Raw genomic sequence first — 24,795 nt, 5'->3', positions numbered from 1 at the left:
TTCACAAGAAATTGCTAAATATATCTTTCAAATTGTTGTGGCATTTTAAATTCTCATATGGTTTGTCTCTGTGTCCCCACCCAAATCTCATTTCAAATTGTAACCTCCATAATCCCCATGTGTTGAGAGAGGAACCTATTGGGAAGGGATTGGATTATTGGGGTGGTTTCCCCCATGCTATTCTCGTGATAGTGAGTAAATTCTCACAAGATCTGATGGTTTTATAAAGGGTAATTTTTCCTGTGCTCACACACACTCTCTCTCACCTGCTGCCATGTAAGACATGCCTGCTTCGTTTTCCACCATGATTGTAAGTTTCCTGAGGCTTCCCCAGTCATGCATAACTGGCAGTCAATTAAACCTCTTTCCTTTATAAATTACCCAGTCTCAGGTATTTCTTTATAGCAGTGTGAAAACAGACTAATACATACTTTTACTGGCAATGTTGAGCGTTTCAGTTGCCTACCCTCTCACTGACACTTGATATTGTCAGTCTTTCTCATTTCAGTCATTTTAATGAATATATTGATAACTTATTGTGATTTAAACTTGCATTTCTCTGATGACAGATTATGTACTATAGATTTTCAGATGTTTATGTGCCATCTCTGTATCTTCTTTTATGAAGTGTCCAAAACTTTTACCAATTTGGATAGAGACAATGTCTTATTATTATTGAGTTGTATGAGATTGTATATATTCTCTTTAGAAGTGTTTGCCAGATATATGTGTTGAGACTATTTTGTCACAGTCTAGTACATTTAGTGTATTTTAAACACACTAACAAAATATCAGTCTTCTCTAAAGCAATTCTGAAGTTTAATAGCTTTAATAGGAAACTCAAGCTTATATCCAAAAAAATTAATCTTTTTATATCAGGGGGCCAAATGTCACCCATTGCCTGTTTTTATAAATAAAGTTTTATTGGACAAGACCATCTCATTTGTCTACTTATTGGCCATGGTTTCTTTTCTGCTGCAAAGGCAGAGTTGAGTGAGTAGTCATAACAGAGGCCATGTGGCTTCTGAAGCCTCAAATATTTACTGTCTGCCCCTTTATAGAAAAGTTCACCAACTGCTACTTTATAGCATTGGACTGTTTGTTCTACTCCAACTTGTGAGTAACAGAAAAGAAGCCTGTCATCTCCTCCAACGTTCTGAAACAATTCTTTGTCTTCCTTTCTGTTCTCCAGGCTAATTAAATACCTCTCAACTTGTCATGGAACAGGTTTTTAAGGTTGCACACCATCCTGGCCACTCTTCAGTTTGTTAGATCCTCTTAAATTGCCATGTCCAAAACTATCATAAGACTTATTTGTGATAAAATCATTATAAGTAACGAGAAAACCATTTACTCCTTTAAATTGGGCTCTATGACTTTTTAACAGCCTCATCCCATGGTTGGCTTCAATTATGAATGTGGTCACTTATAGACCTCAAGTGTTTTTCTTCTGAAAGAGATCTCCCTAAGATTATTTACCCATTCATTCATCAGTTCATTTAATAACATTTTATGAAGTGACTCCTGTATTTGATGCATTGTATACATGGTTATTTGAATGTACATTCCATATGCAGAATTTATCTCTGTTAATTATTGGAGACTAAGACATTCCAATCTGCCATGTATGATATTGGCTATTACTAAGATTATCTGTTGCTGTGTGACAAATCACCCCCAACGTGATGCATAAATAAGTAATGATCATCTACTTAGTTAATGGTGATGCCATTTGGGCCAAACTCAGGAGGGAAGACTCATCTTTGCTCTATAAGGCATCAACTGGCATCCTTAGGCCCTGTCATCTTTCTATGTGGTCTCCTCGTGTGGTCCCTCCAACATGGCAGCTTCAGGGTAGCAATCCAAAAATGCATTTTCCAAGAGAGAGAGCCAGAAAGGAGCTACAGAAGCATTTCTAACCTAACCTCAGAAATTACTTAAGGTCACTTTTTATTTGTCACATTTTATTTGTTGAAGAAGTCTCAAATTCCTCCCCTTTTTCAAGGGCTTAGGGAACTAGTCTCTCCACCTCTTGATGACTTTAAAATCTCCACAGCTACCATTGCTTTTATTGGAGTGATGGTTCTCAAACAGTGGTCATAAAGAGCTCTGATAGTCCATGGACTGAACTGAGTTTTTCTACCGTAAGGACAGAACTTTAACATGCATTCCCTTAGTCATTTCTCTCAAGAAGTAAATATGATTTTGGCCTGGTGACAGCCACCTTCACTGTCCACTCACACCTGCCCTTGAGCTGAGAAGCATCACTCCAGTAGACCCATAGCAAGGACATCAGGTTTTCCACAGACCCGTGTAAGGCAGTCTCCTTCAGGTTACTTTTCTCGACATTGGAAGCTGTGTTCTGGACCTCAGCCTCAGGAAGATTGCGTGTGCTGCTTTAAGATTAAATTAAATTCAAAGGGAAGAAGAAATATTCCTTCAATCCCTTAGGTTTCTGGAAATACCATAAAATTTTCCTGATCACACTCAAGAAAAGGAAATCTTTATAATAAGTAAATTCTGCCAAGACTATCTCTTTGAATATCTTCTGGGGCCAGCAGAGTGATAACATCTTGAGTTCATTTAAAGTAAACTGAGATTTTAAACTTTTAATTAGCATTATTTCTAAAATGTTGAGCATGAACCCTATTACATTGCTCAAGGAAAGATGGATGGGGCTTTCAAGCAGACCTCAGAACTGCTAACTTAGAAGAAGCAGGTGAGTTGGTGAAAAGCACATGAGCTTTGAAACTAATATCCCAGCTGCAGCGGCATCACCCTATGATCTGGGGAAATCATGTAACCTCATTGTGCCTCAGATTCCTCATTTGTCAAACAGGGAAAAGCAAATGCGAAATGCGAAATGCTCACCGATATTCCATGTGACTTTCACTAAATCTGGAAAGCAGAAAAGTTCCAGGCTTAATTCTTATTATCTAGCTCCCAACAAGGAAAAGTAAAGAGAAAAATAGAGCAAATATGGGACTTAGAATTAGTAACTTTGCTTCCAAATAGCTTCTTAGAACCTCTGTTTCCTCATCTATAAAATGCAGGTAGCCATTCTTGCACTGCACATATGCCTGGGCAGATGAGCTGATTAAATAAGATGATGCCTGAAAAATAGCACCATAAACCTAATAGCATCATAACTTGTCAATGGCTTTGTGAAAACAAACAAAAACAAGTTATATGAATCGATCAAATTCTGAGGTGCTAGTATTGAGAAAAAGGCAAGAGGAAGTAGGAGTTTGAGCCAAGCTCTCACCTTTGGACTGAATCTGTAAAACAGCAAAGATTCAACCAAGATATCTGGAGCATCCAACTATGTGATGACTATGCACAGATTCCAGGTGACAAGGAAGAAAGGAATTTAGGTAGAGAAGGGATGACTGGCCTTTAGTGACCACCTGCTAAGAAAGGGAGTAGGACTTAGCAGTTTGGAGTAGGAATCCAATTGCCTGGCTCTGATCCTTAATACAGTACTTCTTAGCTGCAAGGTCTTCACCAGATAATTAAACTTTCTGTGCCTCAGTTTCTCCATCTGTAAAATGGAGATAATTAATCCTAGGGTCTCCTGACAGTTGTGAAGATTTTATTAGTTACTATAAGTGTTTGGAACTTGAGTGCTTCCCACAGAGTAAGCCCTCAATCTGTATTATATTTCTTAATTTAATTACTGCACTTAACTAAAAATACATTTATAAAGAGTTTAGTCCATGCCAAGCCCTGTTCTAGAAACTAGGCAAAGTTACGAGCAAAACAAATCCCTGTCTTCAAGTAGTTTGGACAGGGTTCTAGAGCAGTTCCAGAAACATAATAGACAAATTACTATAAAGTAGGTGAGTCCATATTACTATAATAAATTACTACTGAAAATACCATGGATAAAAGTAAGGCAGGGTAGAAGAGGTATGAGACTAAGGGATTGAAATTTTAGGTAGAATAACTAAGGAAAGCTCCCTGAGGCTGTGACTCACTCTTCATTTAGGGGAAGGTGTAGTAGGCTGCCCCGGGGGCTGCCAGATGGAGGCACTCATTTCACCTGCTACCAAAATCTCTGGCTGCTGCCTGTAGACTCAGCCAAGTAGAACTTCCTCACTCCAATTTTTACTCCTCCTCAGAAGGCAGCCTTCATTCATGACTGGTCAAAATGGATACACAAAAGCCCTGCCATTTCTCAACTGGGACAAATTCTTTTTTTACTTTTTTTTTTTTTTTTTTAAGACAAATCTCACTCTGTCACCCAGGATGGAGTGCAGTGGTGTGATCTTGGCTCACTGCAACCTCCTCCTCCTGGATTCAAGTGATTCTCCTACCTCAGCCTCCCCAGTAGCTGGGATTACAGGTGCCCGCCACCACGCCCAGCTAAGTTTTGTGTTTTGAGTGGAGACAGGTTTCACCATGTTGGCCAGGCTGGTCTTGAACACCTGACCTCAAGTGATCCTCCCGCCTCGGCCTCCCAAAGTGCTGGGATGACAGGTGTGAGCCACCGTGCCCGGCCTTCAACTGGGACAATTCTGAAGGGCCAACCCAGTGGCAGGATTCCCTGTGGGGATTTCTGGAGGCCTCCACTGAATTGCAACATGGTCCCACTTCTCCCTCTGCCTAATCCCTGCTTCCCTCCCTCAACAGTTGTTCCTCAGTCTACTCCCCAAGTAGTGTCCTCCACATAAACTTCAGAGTCTTGGGCCCTCTTCTCCAGGAAACCTGACCTATGACCAAGGCTAAATAACTTGTACAAAGTCTTTGAGCAGAAAGGAAGGGAGCTAGGACTTGTTCCTGGTCCTGCCTGCCTTGGTGGCCTATGCACCTCATGGCAGTTATCAGCTGCAGTACATTCCAGCCTGTTCCTGTCAGTGTGGCAACAGGAAACTTCTTGGAATTTCTGAGCAACACAGAGCATGAGGGTTGGTATGGCTGTGGATAAGCGAAAAAGAAGTGAATGTTAATTTCAATAGCAGAAGATACTAAATTTCCCACATCAAAACCCAACGATGAGGAGAGTGCGTCATCACATTTTGAAAAAATAACCTGTAGTATTCTAGAGCTTGACTTAGGTTTTGCTGTAAACTCAGTTCCTTTGCAATAAATGGATAATGGTTTATTTTATGTCAACTTTAAAAAACCCTCTTTACAAATAAGTTCTAACTTTCATTTTTCATCAAGCACATTTTTCTTATTTTATTTTATTTTGTTTTATCTTTTTTAAGTTCAGGGGTACGTGTGCAGGATGTGCAGGTTTGTTGCATAGGTAAACATTTGCCATGGTGGTTTGCTGCACAGATCATCCCATCACCTAGGTATTAAGACTAGCATCCATTAGCTATTCTTCCTGATGCTCTCCCTCCTCCCCACCCACACTCTGAGAGGGCCAGTGTGTCCCCTCCATGTCCCCTCCATGTGTCCATGTGTTCTCATCATTCAGCTCCCACTTATAAGTGAGAACACACAATAATTGGTCTTTTTCTGTTCCTTCATTAGGTTGCTGAGAATAATGGCATCCAGCTCCATCCATGTCCCTGCAAAGGACGTCATATCATTCCGTTTTGCGGATGCATAGTATTCCATGGTGTGTATGTACCACATTTTCTTTATCCAGTCTGTCATTGATAGGCATTTAGGTTGATTTCATGTCTTTGCTATTGTGAATAGTGCTGCAATAAACATATGCATGCATGTATCTTTATAACAGAACAATTTATAGTCCTTTGGGTATATGCTCAGTAATGGGATTTCTGGGTCAAATGATATTTCTGCCTGTAGGTCTTTGAGGAATTGCCATACTGTGTTCCACAAGGGTGAACTAATTTACACTCCCACTAACAGTGTAAACAAGTATATTTTTCTATGTTTTAGAATGGCATTTATATCGTAGGACATAAAGTGAACTTTTGGGGGACTCTCAAAAGGTGATCTTCCTCTTAGTCTCAATGAGATCTTTACTTTTACATCTGAATGTTTTTAATACCTGACTTTGGCTTCAGACACGACCCTGAATGCAGAAGTTCCAGAGGCTGGTGAAAAGGCATCTCAGATGGAAAGAGGGAAGACAGAAAGTCCTCAGAGATTGGGAAAGTCTTCCTATGTTACAAATGATTGGAAGGGAATCCAGGAGCTGAAAGAGAATTAGCATTACTATAAGTGGAATCTCAAAAAAAGCAAAAGTTCAGTTAAAATATCCAGAACTTGAAGGAAAAAAACTAAGTCCAAATACATGTAATTTTTAATGAGCACTTACTATCCATCTGAGCTCTGTCTGTAGATGTATGACTGTATTTATAGAGCACCTTTATGTGGAAGATGGTATTATAACTCACTTAAAAGGAATAAAAGCTGAGATTCAGAACAGGTGACTCCCCAAAATTTACACAAATGACTTTCAGAGTGAATGTTTCAACTTAGATTGGCTAACTCTCAGTGCTATGCCCAAAACCAAGAATTCATTTTTATAATCATTGGGAAGACAACTCAAAAAATAAATATCCAGTTCTTTTGTAGTTCTGCTCTTGCATTTTCTGAGATGCAGCATTGTAACCCTCAGGAAACTTAGTCCAGTCAAATGGATTCTTTGAGTTTATCTGCAAATCTGTATAAATATATAATCTTCTCTGAAAGTATTTGTGAAGACACATTTCTTGTGTTCTCCCAGAACCTCCTGAGCTTCCACTGTGGCATTAATAGCAGGGGTTGAAGCCTACCTTATCAGAACTGATGTAGACAAATTACAAAATTTCTAGCAGCACAGCATTCTTTCGACATGTTCCAGCCTCTCCTGGAGCCTATGAAAATAACGATATGGGTCTAAGAAATGATTAAAAGAGAGGCCCAATATTTCTACTAAATATTAATGACTCTGATTTTTACCGACGCAATGTTGGCCTCTTTTCATTTTGGAATCTTGGAAGAACTTCCAAACCAGAGATGGGAACCCTTGTAAGGCATCAAAGCAAATGTTACCTAGTCTCCAACTGAAGTTCATAGGAATTCATGGATTCAATAGGATTCTAGCAAACAGAAATATATAACATGATCTTAAAATGTAATTTTTTAACTCCTGCATTATTTGAGTAGTGTCCTTGATCATTTAATCCCCAGCCCCCAAGTCTCAATTTCTGCATCTGCTAAGTAAGTAATAGCTACTGGAGTTCACATACCATGCAGGGCTAATGTGAAGAGCTAATGATCCCTTTGGTTTTCTGGTAAGGTATTCGCTGAGCTGCCTTGAAAGTGTTTTATTGGATATTGGTTGCATAATGAAAATACTCTAATCGTGTTCCTTCCCCACTTCCCTATGCTCAGCAGCATTTGGGAATTGTCCATTATCCAGTGTAACCACATAAGCTTCGTTTTATAAGCTTTTCATGACTTGCTCCCAAAATCCTACCTCTCCAAACTCCGCTGGTATATCTTTCTTTTCCACCACAGCCAAAGATGCCCCACTTCTGAGACCAATTATTGACTTTCATTTTGCATTGATTTGTTTAATCAGCTTCCTCTGTGAAGAATGCTCCTCTCCCTGGCCGCCCGAAGAAATCAAGTTAATAATTCAAATCTCACTCAAATGTAACTCTACAGTATCTTCTCCTTCCACTCCCTTGCCACCCCACTGAGCTCCATGGCACTTTGCTCTTACGGCTAATCAATATCATAAGGCCTCTGGCTATGCTCAAAGTGACTTACAAAATTTACAAAATTGTAATCCAGCAACCCAAGTCTTCTGGCTCCTTTGGCTCCTTGTTCTATTCTAGTCTCTTACCACAGATGCTTCTAAAAAAAAAAAATAAAAAATAAAAATAAATAAATACCAAGAAACTAAATTACCCCAGGATCTGTGGGAGACTCTGATGAATACCCAAGACATTCATTTCATGTTTAATAAAGCTAATGTGCCCAGCCATTCTAATAAAATTGTAGAAATGCAATTGACTAGACCTCATGGCTGGCTCTGTCTCTTCAGATAAGGCAAAGAACGCTGAGTACAGTGCTTCCAGAAAATAAACAAAAGCAAGAATGAACTAAAGGGCTGTAATTCCATCAAGAGTCTCTGGCCAGTGACAGAAACCCCCCAAAGCAGGCTTCTGTGATCTCAGAACTGACCACTTCTTTGAAATCCTTAGTCCCTGCAATATTTGAGTTTGATTCTGACAGTGACAAGACTCACAAGATAAGGCCATGGACTGCAGTCACAGATTGACTTTGTGTAACACAGCTGTCCATAAATGAAGGATTCACCTAATGTCAATGAAAGCAAATAAATTCCATTGTGGTGGTGCCTTAAGTCCACAACCTCAAAGTAGAATTTCACCTCCCTCAATTAGAAAACATCCATGTATGCAAAAATTGAAATACTTCAGGATACCTGTAAGTCATAGGAAGAGAGCTTTTGTTGTTAGAGCTGATCGACCATAAATTTTTATCAGGCATAGAATGCCAAGAAGATCTATAGGATTCGAGAAAGTGGAAGCTATGTTGTAACTCTGCCTTGACACAGCATGGCATATTTTGCATAACATTGTACAATTATCTTGATATAGCCTCTCAAAATCCATCAATGGGCGGGCATGGTGGCTCACACCTGTAATTCTTGCACTTTGTGAGGCCAGGCCAGGCAGATCACAAGGTCAGGAGTTTGGGCCTGACCAACATGGTGAAACCCCATCTCTATTAAAAATACAAAAATTAGCTGGGCGTGGTGGTGCGCACCTGTAATCCCAGCTACTCAGGAGGCTGAGGCAGGAGAATCACTTGAACCCGGGAGGCAGAGGTTGCAATGAGCCAAGATCGTGCCACTGCACTCCAGCCTGGGTGACAGAGTGAGACTCTGTGAAACAAACAAAAACAAACAAACAAACAAAAAAACTACAAATGTAGGCAAGTAACCATCATAATTGTCCCCATTTCACACATGAGGAGAAATGTGGCTCAGAGAATCTGTGTGATTTCCCCAAAGTCATGTTAAGTAGAGGCTCAGGGTCAAAACCACCCCCAGTCCAGTGATTTGTCCACTCCTCTAAATATCCTCTCTACTCATGGGTTTCACACAACATCAAGCAAAGGCTTCTGTTAAAAAAAGAAAAGAAAAGAAAAGTACAATATTCTAAAGGAAACTCTAGTTTTTCCTAAAAATTGCCAGGAAATAATGCTATGACTATTTAACTTATTGTTATTATTAATAAAGTGCATCTACATTATCCTACCTAAATTTTGGCCTTTACTCTCCATGGAAGGTGTTTTACTAGAGATAAAATATAATGTATTTTGAAGTGCATGGTATTTGGCTGAGGAGAGATTTGGGTTCAAATATCAGCTTTGCTATTTACTAGCTTTATGACTAAGGGCAAGTTTTTCAGTCCCTTTGAGTTTTCTTATCTTTAATATAGAAATTATAATAAATTCATCACAGAAATATGGTAAGGAGTAAACAAAACTGCACGTGAAAAGTGTTTAACAGGGTGTACTTGATGCATAGTGGTGCTCAAAGAATGTCAAAATCTAGGGAGACAAACTCTTTAACATCTTGTCTGCTAACGGTGATCAAGCTACCCACAAGTTCTTTCACAGAGAGATTTCATTCAGGCTGCAGCCCCAATAGGGTACTACTCTTTGCATAACACCTTACACTTTGTGAAGAAGGTACATACACTGTCACAATTAAGGAATCAAATCACTGTCTTCAGGTTTCAGCCATTTGCCAGAAATCACGTTAGCTTTTGAATCCACTAGCAAAAGATAAAGGATTCACTTATTTTCCTTATTAACAGAATTCAAACAAAACATGTCCTAAGCATCTGAAATAAGCCCCAACATTGGGAGAGCACTAGATGTCAGTTACAATTTCTTGAGTAGCTGCTAAGTTCCAGTCTCACTGTAAGGCACTTCCACCCATTAAAAGACATTAGCACATTTGAGCCTTGCAAACAACTTAACAAGTAAGCTGTGGAAATATAATATTCTCTTCATTTCACAAGTGAGGGAACTGAGACTCAGAGTTGCCCATCATTGCTTAGCTCCCGAAAGTAGCAGAACAAGATTCTGACTCCAATGCTCTTCCCGCCTCCTTTAGGGCAAGGTCTCACTGCCTATGACTCCCAAGTCACCATCAAGTCGACATCCAACAGAAAGTGCCCCAAGAGTGTGCACGGGTGGCTGTGAGTGGGAGGTGCCTGACTCACCACCACTGACTCACCATCAGGAGGGATCTGCTGCACTGGTCCTTTGCATGCTTATTCTATCCTTTTGAAATAGGATGGCATCTTACTTGGTTTAGATTTAAGTCAGTATCTACTTACCAAGTAGCCTGATTCATTTCAGAATTTCACATATGTACTATGTTTCCCAGAAAGCCATTTGAAACAGCAGCTTTTCTTTGTGTGAGTTTTATTGTTCTACAAAAGGAAAACCTGCTTTTTCACGATTGCTCACTATTTATGAAGTCAACACTATTTGTCAGGTACTGTGCTAAGTTCCAGGTACAGAGAAACTGACTAGACTGATTCCATCCCTGCCCTCGTGGAGCTGATAGTCAGCTGGACATAACAGACCTAAATACTAAATTATAAAAGTGATTACACAGTAAAAACTCTGATGACTGCCACAAAGGGGAAGTCCAGAATGCAATAAGAGGTTATATTAGGGGACATACCACAGTCTTGGGGTCAGGGAGGGCTTCCCTGAGAAAGTGCTATTTAAGGAGAAAGTGGAAGGATGAGTACAAATTGGCCAATCAAATAGAGGGGTAATGATACTCCCAGCAAAGGAAACAGCACTTGCAAAATCCCTGGGGCAGGAAGAAGAGTAACACGTTTAAGGAACTGAGAGGTCAGTGTGGCTAAAGAGCAGAGACCCAAAGTGGAAACGATGTAAGAATGGAGGAACAGGAGTATAGCAATGCTTTCCAAAGCACTAACTGGCGATGGCATCAGCCATTGTGAATGCATAGAGTCAGCCCAATGCAAATGCCAGTTAATCTCTCTGATATTTATGCAAGTTAGACCTGAACCAATGAAAAGTTCAATGGCTAATTTTTCTTTTTTCTTCTCTTCCTCTTCCACCTTCTATTTTTTTCTTGGTGATTATATTACTTTCTAAGTATGAGAGGGGAAGTAGAGAGAAAGAATCTCCGAAGAAACTGCTTACATTACACATCTCATGCACTGTGTGTAGGGAAACATGTGTAACCTTAAGCAAACTAACAAGCTTCAGGGTTTTTTGTTCTTCTGCAAAACAGTGCTGAAAAACTGCAGAACACATTTAAGATTAAATGAGGCAATGTATACAATCTACTATGCACAGTGACTCACTCTAATAGTTAAAGCAGCACCCTCTTTCCAGGTGAGACAGGAAACTGAAGAGGTGTATTAGTTAGGCTAGGCTAACTGCTGTAACAAACAAATCTATGCATAGTGGTTCAAACACAACAGAACTTGATTCCCTGCTCATGTAATGTCTAAACTGGCTGTTCTGGAGGTGGCCAGCTCTCATCCACAAAGCAATCCAGGAACCAGTCTCCTTCTCTCTTAGTGCTGCAGCCTGCTCCTCCACATCAGGCTGGAGGAAAGGTAAAACATGGAGGAGAGTGTATGAACAAGGCCTAAAAGTGAAAATATTATTTCTCCTGTAGAGCTCCATTACACAATCTCACCTAACTACCGGGAAATAAAGTCCAGTGGAGTGGAAAAAGAAGGAGAGGGTGTAAGTGGCTAGCCAGCAGTCTTGGCCAACACGCATAAAGGTGAAAGAGGTCTTTCTTATTCAATCAGCTTAAATAAATCAATCTTTCTGCAAATAGGTTCTGCACATCTCCTTTCTGCAAACCTTAGTCTAGGTATGACGATGACAATGAGCAAGTCAGTGTCTTCTGCCCCATCTGGAAGTTCCTAAGGATATGACAGCAGTGTGACTTCTCCCTCTCCTTTTTCTCCTGCAACCACTCACTTGTCTCACTAGTTTCTCTAGTTTTCTCTTCTAAGGATATGTGAAAATCCTTCCTCTTCTTATGATTACTGTCACTCTTCTTGATTTCTCACTTAAATCATGGTGAAATGTTACCTTATATCACCTGCAACTAGACTGACTCCCCTCCCACCCACCTCTGCTTGCCCCCACCTCAAACTCCAGTCCATTCTTCCCCCAGGGATACAAAAGGGCTAGCTCTCCAATGCAAATTCCAAATGCAATAGGCACTGGCCTGCTTCATATCCTGTTTGGTTCATCCCAGCATACAGGATAAAGTCCAAACCTCTTCATTTGACAGCTTACAGGATCTGGCCTCAGCTTCCATGCTTTCTCATGTTTCTCCAAGCCCCTTCTGGTACCTAGGGCTCCAGCAACACAGAATTACTTATAGTTCTCTGCACACAGAGCCACCAAGCTTCTTCTCTTCTCCAGGTCATCTTGACTCTTGTTGACCCTCTGGTGGCATGCACATCTTTAAAGTCCATCTCAGGCATTGCCAATGGTTGGAAGCATCCTCTGATCTTCACCCTCCTCTGCCATTCTCAAAACACCTTGTGCATGTAATTATCTCTGAATTATCTCTGTAGTGTGTGCTCCTTTGTAATTCATCTGTCCACCCTACTATCCCTGAAACTCCTGGAAGGCAGGCAGCATTGAGAGCATTGAATGTCTTTCTAAGGACTTGCAGGTCTATCCTGCAATTTAAAAGAAATTACTGAGGATTTTTTAATAGAGGGAGTGACACAATGTAGTCAACATTTAAGAAGACAAATTTCAGGGAAGACTTTAAAGTTGAATATGGAAAGAACTGACTGAATGTAGGTCAACTGGCAAGAAGGGAGAAGACACCAGGGTGGCATTTTCTCTACACCCAGGGCCTCAAGATTTGGTCCCAGATCTGCAGATGATAGCTGCATAATGTAAGCACAATATCTCTCCTGGCTTTGTTTTATTTGTGAACAAAAAGGAAATAATAAATAATTCTGGACCATCTTACCAGTTTGATATGTGGGCATTGCAAAATAATGAATGCTAATGTGCTTTGGAAATTGCAGTAAAATTGGCAAGACTAGAAGTTAAAATCCAAATAAATCCAAACTTAGGCAGCCTCATCATACCTTCAATGTCAAGTAGAGTCCCTTCTTGAAGTCTTGAAGGATGCGTCCCAGGAGCCCCCACTGTTTCCTTGTGCAACGTGAGGCTGAGATCATCTGTGCTTGCCTGCCGCCTGAAAGCTGAGTTTTAATATCTGAAGGATTGCCATGCAGAAGAAAAATGGGACCAACTCCATGGGCTGTGTAGCAGTTTCCAAGAGATGAATACTGGCTCAACATAAGAAAAAACTTTCAAACAGTCAGAGCTGTCCAAAGGCTGCCAAGGGCTGGGAATGGAGATGGGCTGTGAGCTCCATGAGATTGGAGATGATGGGGCCAAAGCTGGATGCCTATAGCTAGACTCCACACATCAGAAAAGTTTGGACTGATCAGCTTCAAAGCTTCCTCTCAATTCTAAAATTCTATTGTCCACACCACTGGGTGCACCTCTATTATTATACATATAGATGACATGAGATGGTTGATTAAGGCATCTTTCTCCTCCACTAGAGTAGGCTCACCAGGAAGGTAGGAACTGAGTCTCCTTCAATTGGGATCCTCAATGCCTGGTACAGCTCCTGGCACACAGTAAACACTCAGAATTGCTGGTGGAATAAGTGAATGTGTAAATGAACTAGTTTCTTTTTTTATGCTATTGACACCCCATAGGGGAAAAATAATGGTTTATTAGTTCGTTCTTATGCTGCTATGAAGAACTGCCTGAGACTGGGTAAATTATAAAGGAAAGAGGTTTAATTGACTCGCAGTTCTGCAGGGCTGGGGAGGCCTCAGGAAACTTACAATCATGGCTGAAGGCACCTTTTCACAGGGTGGTAGGAGACAGAATGAGTGCACAGTGAAGGGGGAAGCCACTTTTAAACCATCAGATCTCAAGAGAACTAACTCAGTATCATGAGAACAGCATGAGGGAAGATGCACCCCCACGGTTCAGTTATCTCCACCTGGTCCTGCCTTTGACACATGGGGATGTTACAATTCAAGATGAGATTTTGCTGGGGACACAGAGCCAAACCACATCATAAAGTGTCCTTAAGTTTATACTAGGACGAGTTCTTTCCTTTTGGGCCTTGTGTATTTTCATACTAGTCTACTTTCATACTCTCCAACTTGGAGTCTTTGGACTTTTAGAAGCCCTAACTTCAATATTTTAAAAAGTCAAGTAATAAAAATCAGGCATTTGTCCATGTTGCAAGTACCCAGGTTTCAAACACACCCAGTTTGTATGCATTTGACTGGGAATTTACGAATGCAGTGTGGCCACTCTTTATCTTATATAGCAAACTATACCCCTGGAATGTTGCACCTATAATCTCATTTAATCTTTACACAAAGCCTGTATTTTAGGTCACCTCATCTCTAGTTTATAGACAAGGAGACTGCAGAGTTCAGAGAGTCTATATTAAATATTTACTGTCAGAGGCAGAATTTCAATCCAGTGCCATCTGGCTAGCTGGCCCACACAGCACTCAGCTTCATTTTAGAGAACAAGGTTCCTCTGATGTGTGTTTCTGTCACAGATATGCTTGGGATGGGGACCTTTCCTGGCTATTAGCAGTTTCTGTCCCTTGATGGGCCAGTCAAATATGAGAGGCAAAGAGATGAATGCACAGAAGGCCTTCTGATCCCTCAAGAAACCCTCGGTTTAATGAGAAGGCTGATGCCCTACCTGCTAAGCAAACCTGGCCTCACAGACCCACCATGCTCAGAAAGCCCCCCACTCTCCTTTTCCAGTGCAATCTCCTTTCTACCCTCACATACAATATATAGCAGAACACCAGGAAGTCTCCCAGGCATTCTATTCTAGACCTTATATTTTTCTGGTGTTGACAACTTAATACGTGCTCATGCTTCCTTTTATGGGTAAAGATAAGCCCCCCGATGGCAATCAGGGGACTGGTGTAGGAAATGCTGCATTACTCCAGTAAACATTTGACTGCACTTTCTCCAAGACATGCATCATTGTGCCAGGCCCCAAGAACAGCTTCAGGTCCACAGATCGGCAGGTGAGATAGCCTGGTCATGAATTATGAGAGGGCTTCTTTAAAAACCAAGGCCAGAGCTGTGTGTTCTGGGGTGGCCCCTGCCCTACATGACAGAAAGCTGTTCTAAGGAAGCCAAGGGCAGAGTCCAGGTCTCAGATAGGGTGGAGTTCTCTGCTTCAGAAACTCATCCCTGAGAAAGGGGGCCTGTCCAAGTGGCTTTTAAAAGGAAATTACTGCAATTATGTAGCTACTTTTCATGTCTTTTTTTGAATTGAAAACTCAGGAACAACCTCAAGGTCAATGAGGAATACTGTAGATCTACAAATGCAGGGCACAAATAGTAAAACTATTGACAATAATTACCAATATTAAATGAATGCCTCCAATGTGCCAGTAATCATGGTATGTTCTTTTCATGTTTCACTCCACTGCACCTCACAACATTCTCTTAAGGTATTTATTGCCCCGTTTTAGAACTGCAGAAACTGAGGCAGGGAGAGGTTGAGCAAGTTGCACAGAGTCTTGCGTTAAGCAAGGGATGGAACAGAAAGCTTGGCAGCCACCAGAAATGGTACTCGAAATGAATATGTGTGGATTCAAAAACAGGTACATGGTATGTTATTGAAGGGGAAAATGCAAGTAAGTTCCCAACTTGTATGATCCCACTTTTTCTAACTCACAAAAAGGAGTACTAGCTGACCCCATTAGGATGGTTACGATAAAATGAGAACGAACAGAAAAGAGCAAGTGTTGGTGAGGATGTGGAGAAATGGGGACTGTTGGTAGGAATGTAAAATGGTGTAGCCACTGCAGAAAACATCATGACAGTTTCTCAGAAATGTTAAAAAAGAAAATCCATATGATCTGGTAATTTCACTTCTTGGTATATGTTCAAAAGAACAGAAAGCAGAATCTCAAGGAGATATTTGTACACCCATGTTCATAGTAGCATTATTCACAACAACTAAAACACGAAAGCAAACCCAGTGCCCATTGATGGAAGACTGGAAAAACAAAATGTGATATGGCACAGCTCACTTTATTGCACATTGCTTTATTGTGCTTCTCAGATATTCCATTTTTTACAAATCAAGGGTTTGTGGCAACTCTGAATTGAGCAAATCTATTGGCACCATTTTTTTCTGACAGCATGTGCTTGTTTCATGTCCTGTCACATTTTAGTAACTCTCACAATATTTCGAAGTTTTTAACTATAATTATGGTGATCTGTGATCAGTCACCTTGGGCATTACCATTATAATTGCTTTGAGGTGCAATGAACCTCACCCATGTAAGATGGCAAACTTAATGGATCCACATTGTGTGTATTCTGGCTGCTCCACTAACCAGCCACTCCCCTTGTTTTTCCCCTCTCCTCGGATGGCCCTATTTTCTGAGACATACAGTGTTGAAATTAGGCCAATTAGTAACCCTACAATGGCTGCAAAAAGTTCATATGAAAGGAAGAGTTACATGTCTCTCACTTTAAATCAAAGGCTAGAAATGATTAAGCTTAGTGAGGACAGCATGTCAAAAGCTGAAATGGGCCAAAAGCTAGGCCTGTTGTGCCAAACAGCCAAATTGTGAATGCATAGGAATAACTTTTGAAAGAAACTTTAAAAGTCACACTCCAGTGACCACATGAATGATAAGAAAGCAAAACAACTTATTGCTGATATGGAGAACGTTTTAATGGTCTGAATAGAAAATCAAACCAGCCACAACATTCTCTTGAGCCAAAGCCTAATCCAGAGCAAAGCCCTAGGACTGAAGATGTTTTTCAATTCTATGAGGGCTGAGTGAGGTGGGGAAGCTGCAGAAGAAAAGTTTGGAGCTAGCAGAGTTTGATTAATGAAATTTAAGAAAAGAAGCCATCTCCACAACAGAAAAGTACAATATGAAGCCACAGTGCTGATATAGAAGCTATGGCAAGTTATCCAGCAGATCTAGCTAAGATAATTGATGAAGGTAGCTCCATTAAACAACAGATTTTTAATGTATACCAAACAACCTATATTGCAAGAAGATGTCGTCTAGGACTTTTATAACTAAAGAGACATCACGCTGAGTTTCAGAGCTTCAAAAAAACAGGTCTATGCTCTTGTTAGAGGCTAATGCTACTTATGACTTTAAGTAGCAGCCAATGCTCATAAGCCACTACAAAAATCCTAGGGCTCCTAAAAATTATACTATATATACTCTACCTGTGTTCTATAAATAGAACAACAAATGTTAAATGACAGCTCATCAGTTTACAGTGTGGTTTACTGAATATTTTAAGCCCACTGTTGAGACCTACTGCTCAGAAAAAAAAGATTTATTTCAAAATATTGCTGCTCATTGACAATGCACCTAGTCACCCAGGAGCTCTGTTGAAGATGTACAAGGAGATTAATATTGTTTTCATACCTATTAACATAACATCCACTTTGCAGCTTATGGCTCAAAGAATAATTTCAACTTTCAAGTCTGATTAAGAAACACATTTCATAAGGCTATAGCTGCCATTGATAGTGATTCATCTAATGGATTTGGGCCAAGTAAATTGAAAACCTCTGGAAAGCTTTCACCATTGTACGTGCTATTAAGAACATTTGTGATTTATGTAACAAAGTCAAAACATCCACATTAACAGGAGTTTGAAAGAGGTTTCCAACTCTTCTGGATGACTTTGAGGGGCTCAAGACCTCTAGATGTGATGAAAATAGCAGGAGAACTAGAATTTGAATTGGAGCCTAAAGAATGTGACTATAATCTTATGATAAAACTTTGGTAGATGAAAACTTGCTTCTTATGGATGAGCAAAGAAAGGGGTTTCTTGAGAAGGAATCAACACCTGGTGAAGATACTGTAAAAATTGTTAAAATAACAAAAGATTTAGAATGTTACATAAGCTTAGTTAATAAAGCAGCAACAGAGTTTGAGAAGATTGGCTCCAAATATATAAAAGAAATTCTACTGTCAGGAAAATGCCATCAAACAGCTTTCTACAGATAAATCTTTCCTGAAAGGAAAAATCAATTGCAGTGAACTTCATTGTTGTCTTATTTTAAGAAATTGCTGCAGCCACCCCAAGCTTTAGCACCCACCGCTCTGATAAGTCAGCAGCCGTCAGCAGTGAGGCAAGACCCACCACCAGAAGAAAGATTACATTAGTAACTGTTGGAAGCATCAGATGATCTTTAGCATTTTCAGCAATAAGCTATTTTTAATTAATGTATGTACATTGTTATTTTACAAACATGTTGTATTGGTCCTTATTTATGCTGCTGATAAAGGCACATCCAAGACTGGGAAGAAAAAGAGGTTTAATTGGACTTACAGTTCTGCATGGCTGGGGAGGCCTCAGAATCACAGTGGGAGGTAAAAGGCACTTCTTACATGGTGGCAGCAAAAGAAAATGAGGAAGAAGCAAAAGCGGAAACCCCTGATAAACCCATCAGATCTTGTGAGACTTATTAACTATCATGAGAATAGCACAGGAAAGGCTGGCCCCCATGATTTAATTACCTCCCCCTGGGTCCCTCTGACGATACAAGAGACACAATTCAAGTTGAGATTTGGGTGGGGACAGAGCCAAACCATATCACATGTTATTGCACACTTAAACCACAGTACAGTGTAAACATAACTTTTATACACACTAGAAAACTAAAAAAATTGTGTGATAATTTATTGTGATATCTGCTTTATTCAGATGGTCTGGAACCAAGCCTGCAAAATCTCTGTGTTATTCCTGTTTACACATACAATGGAATATTATTTTGCCTTAAAAAGGAGGAATACTCTGACATGAGCTACAACATGGATGAACGCTGAGGATATTATGCAAAAGTGAAATAAGGCAGTTACAAAAAACAAGTGCTGTATGAATCGAAGTATATGTGACACATAGAGTAGTCAAATTCATAGAGAATGGCGGTTGCCAGGGCCTGGGAGGAGGAGGAAACAGGGAGTTATCATATAATAAGCACAGAGTTTCAGTTTTGCAAGATAAAAAGAGTTCTGGAAATTGGTTGCACAATGGTGTGGGTATACTTAAGACTATTGAATGTAAAACTGAAAGGAAGGAAGGAGGGAGGGAGGGAGTGAGGGAGGGAGGGAGGGAAGGGAAGGGAAAGAAGGAAAGGAGTGAGGAAGAAAATAGAAAAGAAAAAACTCAAGTTACAGTATGCATGAAAAAATATCCAAAAGGATACACAACAATGAGTTGATAGTAACTTGCATTGGATTATCATTTTACAAATAAACATACCTAAGATTTGCTTGACTTTCTATTTTTTCTACAAAAAAATGTGTATTGCACTAGTAATAAGATTTTTTAAAATTATCCTCAAGACAAAAGCCATGAGAGGGAGTGAAAGCTGGAGCAGGGGAAAAGGAACCTACAATCCATGTACAGAGGGATGGAATGGACCATTGGTTCTGCAGGAGAGTGGTTCCAATCAGGCAGGCTGTGCACAATCCTCAAATTAGGTTCTTGTGCTCAGATGCTCAGCCTTTGTGAAAGAGGAGCTTACGAGAATCCTGAATAACCAGACGTAGGAGGTCTTCATCCACATTAAAAAGAATAGGTGGTGAGAGTAGAGTCAGAGTTGTAATTCTGGGTGGGGATAGGCATTGCTGCAAGGAGGATCTTGTAATACACCTGTTTGAGCACTGCACCAGAGGGTGGAGGCAGGCACAGTGAAGACTGGTAGGAGGGAGAGTCCCTTCTCTAGCCCACTACCAATTAAGATACCGAATTTAAAACTCAGATTAAAGGGATCTTAGAAAACATTCAGCTTAAACACCTCAATCCCCCAAAGAAATTTAAGCCCATGGAAGTGACATGATTTGCTTAGGGTTGCATAGACAGTTTTGTGGCAGACACCAGATTGTAATCCAGCTATCCTGAACATGTCTTCCTTATCAGTCCACCCATCCATCTATCCATTTATGCATGGATTTATTCATTCTTCCATTCTTCATTCACATTTATTGAGCATCAAATCTATATCAGGCTCTGAAAGAGCCACTCTCCATCTCCTTATCCCCCCACAGTGCGCCATACAAAGTGTATTTGCAGAGAGATAAAATATAGTAGAAAATGTCAGATGCAAGTTTATGCTTTGCTGCATTTTCACTTCTCTTTGTCATCACTATTTGCATTATTGCTTATTCTTCACTTTACTCTGCAATGGTCACCTCATACACAACCAAACCACCACCATGAGAAGAGCTTCATAGAGAGGAGTGCTTTGGGGGCAGAATCTATGTGAGTGCTTCTCTTAAGCAGGTTTTTATAGTTAAGGATATGCTGTGTTTATGCTGACCAACCTCTGCTTTTTGAGCTATCATGCAGGAGGAAGGAGAGGGTCTGTCTGTCTTAAGCTAGTCATTGTAAAATCTGTTAGAAGTACCGCCGTAGTTGAATAAATATTAACTTTCTCCTCCATCTGTACACTTTCGCCTAATACTTTTTTTTTAGTTTTCACATCATCTGTTCCCTTTATCAGGACCATCTTCTAAGGCCAAGGAACAAAGATAAATGAGGGCAGAGTATTCTTCATATTAGAAGAAAATAGCTTTGCCAAGTTGATCTACTTTGGGGCAGAGGATGAGGAACTACAGCCCATGGGCCAAATGTCACTCTGACCCATCCATTGTTTTTGTCAATAAAGTTTTATTGGAATACAGCCTCATTCATTCATTTACATATTATCTATGACTGTTTTCCTTATAATGGCAGAGTGGAGCAGGAAGGACAGTGGCTCTGTATCCAGTAAAGCTGAAAATATTTACTATTTCTGTCTTTATCAAAAAAGAAAGACAGAAAGAAAGAAAAAGAGAGAGAGAGAGAGAAAGGAAGGAAGGAAGGAAGGAAGGAAGGAAGGAAGGAAGGAAGGAAGGAAGGAAGGAAGGAAAAAAGAAAGAAAGAAAGAAAGAAAGAAAGAAAGAAAGAAAGAAAGAGAAAGAAAGAAAGAGAAGAAAGAAAGAAAGAAAGAAAGAAGAAAGAAAGAAAGAAAGAAAGAAGGAAAGAAAGAAAGAAAGAAAGAAAGAAAGAAAGAAAGAAAGAAAGAAAATAGCCAACCTCTGATTTACAATGTGTTTGCTATTTTGTCAAGAGATGATTTACACATCTTATTTTCTCCTCCGGATCTCCAAGACGAAGTGGTGTACAATTGCAAGAATGACTAAAAGAAGGAGAAGCATATGCTCTACAGTTCTAACAGTCTGGGGACCACTTTTTACTAAATTCCTTCCATCCTTCTTTATAATAGTGATTGATGTTACGTGGCAGACAGTGGAGAAATGTAACTGGTTTTCTATTGGTAGATAAATTTGTTACATCTTAAGCATAGTAAAAGAGCCAGTGACTCTAGGAGTCACAATACATTGGAGTGGTTAACCTTGTGATACTGAAATGACTCATCAGAGTCCCTGACTTTACTACTATTAGTTTCCTTAGTTTCAATCTTCAGTCACTGTATTCATGCTGCTAGTGTTTCTGAAAGTGCCCAATATGTGTCAGCTGCACAGGTTCTTGATTTGCTGTAGGGGATTTTTCAATTTTTTTCTTTTTTTTCTTTTTTTTTTTTAAGATGGAGTCTCACTCTGTCGCCCAGGCTGGAGTGCAGCGGCCCGATCTCAGTTCACTGCAAGCTCTGCCTCCCAAGTTCACACCATTCTCCCGCCACAGCCTCCCAAGTAGCTGGAACTACAGGCGCCTGCCACCACACTTGGCTAATTTTTTGTATTTTTAGCAGAGACGGGGTTTCTCTGTGTTAGCCAGGATGGTCTCGATCTCCTGACCTCGTGATCTGCCCGCCTCAGCCTCCCAAAGTGCTGAGATTACAGGCATGAGCCACTGCGCCTGGCCAAATTTTTAAGAGCCTTTGACATCCCTTGGCAGCTGAATAAACTGTGAAAGTTTCTGCTTTACTCCACAGCCTATGGATGCAAGCTATGGATTTAAGCAGTAACAAGAAAAAGATGCTAAAATCATGTTAAGAACAGAATGTTTAACTCAATCTGGAGTTTCAAAGTCTAGATAGGAAGACAGGACACTGTGCATGGTTGAGGCAGAAAGGAACATAATACAGGAAATTAAAAGCTTAAACAACTGTGGAATGAATTGGAGTCATGTTGGTCAGGAAATCTGGAAAAGCTAGAATCCAGGAAGCTGTGCAGAACCGGAAAATTCTCAAGAAGATGCACGGAAGGAAACCAATGGAGACTTTCTGCATTTATTGACACCTACTCCCTGGTGGCTGCTGCTGAAAATAAGAACTTCTTCTTCTCTTTTGCCTTCAAAATACCACACCAACACTTCTTCTTAGAAGAATCCAACCCTGAACCCTCCTGGCAAAAATCTAGGAAATGTGGTCCAAGGCTAGCTTCTCTCATGCAGGGAAGAACATAAAAGGAAAGAGAGGATAATGCTGAGTTGACATTAAATAACCCAGCATATTGGGGGATCCAGGAAGACTTCCTAAAGAATATGATACCAGAGACTCGGTTTTGAAAAATCAAAATTGGCCAATCCTTGGCCTTGGTCAATGATTCATCAAGAGAGTTTCCCTTTCTAGACTACAAGAACCTGAATTAGGGAAGTACAGCCTTCCCAAGAAGCATTCATCTTACGCAACCAAATGAAGATGTATCCATAAATAGCCTGACTTGCTCACCATTCTGTGTTCAAAATGGATAACTTAGAGCAATCTTTCTTTCCTAGAGAAAGATATGCTTTATAGTTATTAAAACCAAGAGCAGTAGCCCTTCACATTACAAATGCAAGTGAGGAAGGATTTTTCTCCCAACATATTTCCTGAACAATGTGGAATTGTTGTGCCAAGAGATTGTGCAAGGGTGGGAAAATCGACCAACTACATGGTTGTTGCGCAATGCCCAGAAGTCAGATCCTAGCATCCCTCCCGTAGCGTTATTCCTTCTCTCCTTTGTGGCCCCCTCCCCTTCTTTTCAGAGACACACCAGGAAGCTCCAAATAACCATCCCATTGGTAACTGATCCTTCATCTTTCCCTCAGGATTTACATTGACGGAAGTCTCACAGTGCTGTGAAAGTAAAGGTGAAGGATCAGTTAAGCACCTACCATTTCTCTTGCTATGTTAGATTCTTTGTGTGTATGATTCAATTAAATCTTCTAAAGGACCTTTGAGATAAGATTATTATCTGCACTTTCCAGGCAAGGAGGCGGAGGCCAAGAAAGATAGATTGATAATACTGAGGTCGCACATATACTACTTTGCTCCATAGAAAATGGAGTAGGGAGTAGGGAGACCCCACTTCTCTACTATAAATGAATCCTTTTTTTTTTTTTTTTTTTTGAATCCTGAATTCAGTGGGAGCATTCGTGGGTCACATAGAGGTCATCACACTCTCGGAGCTTTGCAAAACCATGGAGAACCTTAAATCCATCTCTTGAGACTTCTCTTCTTCCCTCCTTTACCCTAGAAAATGTGAAGCAGTGAGATCACACCATGGCCAGAGCAGTAGCCACCTTGGAGTTCCCCACAGACCCCAACTTCCCTCTGTGCCATTTTTCCAAAGACACAAAACCAAAAACCAAACAAAAATGGCACCTTAGAGACTAGAAGGTAGTCTAATATCAGTAGATTTTCAAATTTTCAGACCAAATTCACCTTTGGGTGTTTTATTTCGTGTAAGTTACTGGGTTTTTCACCTTCCACTGTTTCTTTATTAGCCAAGTATGTACTAACTTGTGTTCAAAAAATTAAAAATACAGGAGTCAGGCATGGTGGCTCACGCCTGTAATCCCAGCACTTTGGCAGGCGGATCACTGAAGGTCAAAAGTTTGAGACCAGCCTGGCCAACATGATGAGACTCCATCTCTACTAAAAATATAAAAATTAGTCAGGCATGGTGGTGCGCACTTATAATCTCTGCCACTTTGAAGGCTGAGACAGGAGAATCGCTTGAAGCAGGGAGGCAGATGTTGCAGTGAGCCAAGATCATGCCACTTCATTCCAGCCTGGGTGACAAAGCGAGACTCCATCTCAAAAAATAAATAAATAAATAATAAATAAATAAATAAATAAATAAAATATATAGATAGACCTGGAGAAAAATAAAATATATAAACACATTACAAATATAAAAATACTTAGGTCTTCTGTAACACATGAGTTCAGCACTTTATTTTTCTTCTCCACATTCCATTTTGTGTATTTCCCAGTCCTTGTCAGTAATTCTTTGAAGTCTTGGGACCCGGATTGTTATTGTGACATTCTTTTAAACATCATAAATGTTCTGTGTGCTGAATGGATTTCAGGCTTTATTTCAGTTTTAGAGCCATAATAGTGACATTTAGACTTATCTCTTCTTTAATTGTTATCACTGCTTATTGCTAGTCCTTCTATATGGTAACCATCTTGTTCAGAGTCCTTAATTGTGTTTTATTACTCAGTCTGCAGTATGTCTTAAAAAATGTGCAAGAAGAGTTTATAGAATCAGTTTATAGATAATATATTTTGTCTCTTTTGCATATCCAGTGATATCATTCTCTTCCCTGTGTATGTGAAGGCCAACTGGAATATATACGTAATATTCTTGGTGCATATCCTTTTCTTTGTCAACTCTATAGATGCTGCCAAATTGTCTTCTGGCATTAGGGGGCCAGGAAGAAGACTAAGGCCAGGCTAATTTTTATCTTCAGAAACTACCCATAGTTTTATGTTTGGATGTTTACAGGGTTTTGTGTTTGTCTCAGTAGGCCGGAA

The 24,795-nt window shown here is 40.1% G+C and overlaps 1 protein-coding gene across 1 annotated transcript in view; it reads right to left on the bottom strand.

The window, feature by feature from the left end:
* Positions 1–813: 813 nt before the first annotated feature.
* Positions 814–24,795, bottom strand: part of LOC129486815 (uncharacterized) — a 225,527-nt gene continuing 201,545 nt past the window's right edge. Inside the window, exons 17-21 of the mRNA XM_063642973.1 lie at positions 7,681–7,767; positions 7,385–7,516; positions 6,865–7,004; positions 6,699–6,779; positions 814–6,115 (exon numbers count right to left, since the gene is read on the bottom strand). The gene's annotated coding sequence lies outside the window, so the exon portion shown is untranslated. The remainder of the gene's footprint in view (positions 6,116–6,698; positions 6,780–6,864; positions 7,005–7,384; positions 7,517–7,680; positions 7,768–24,795) is intronic.

This window comes from Symphalangus syndactylus, chromosome 7 (genome assembly GCF_028878055.3).
Source record: "Symphalangus syndactylus isolate Jambi chromosome 7, NHGRI_mSymSyn1-v2.1_pri, whole genome shotgun sequence".
NCBI lineage: Eukaryota > Metazoa > Chordata > Mammalia > Primates > Hylobatidae > Symphalangus > Symphalangus syndactylus.
Note: the sequence above shows the minus strand (reverse complement) of the source record. Positions and strands in the feature narration are given on the sequence as shown.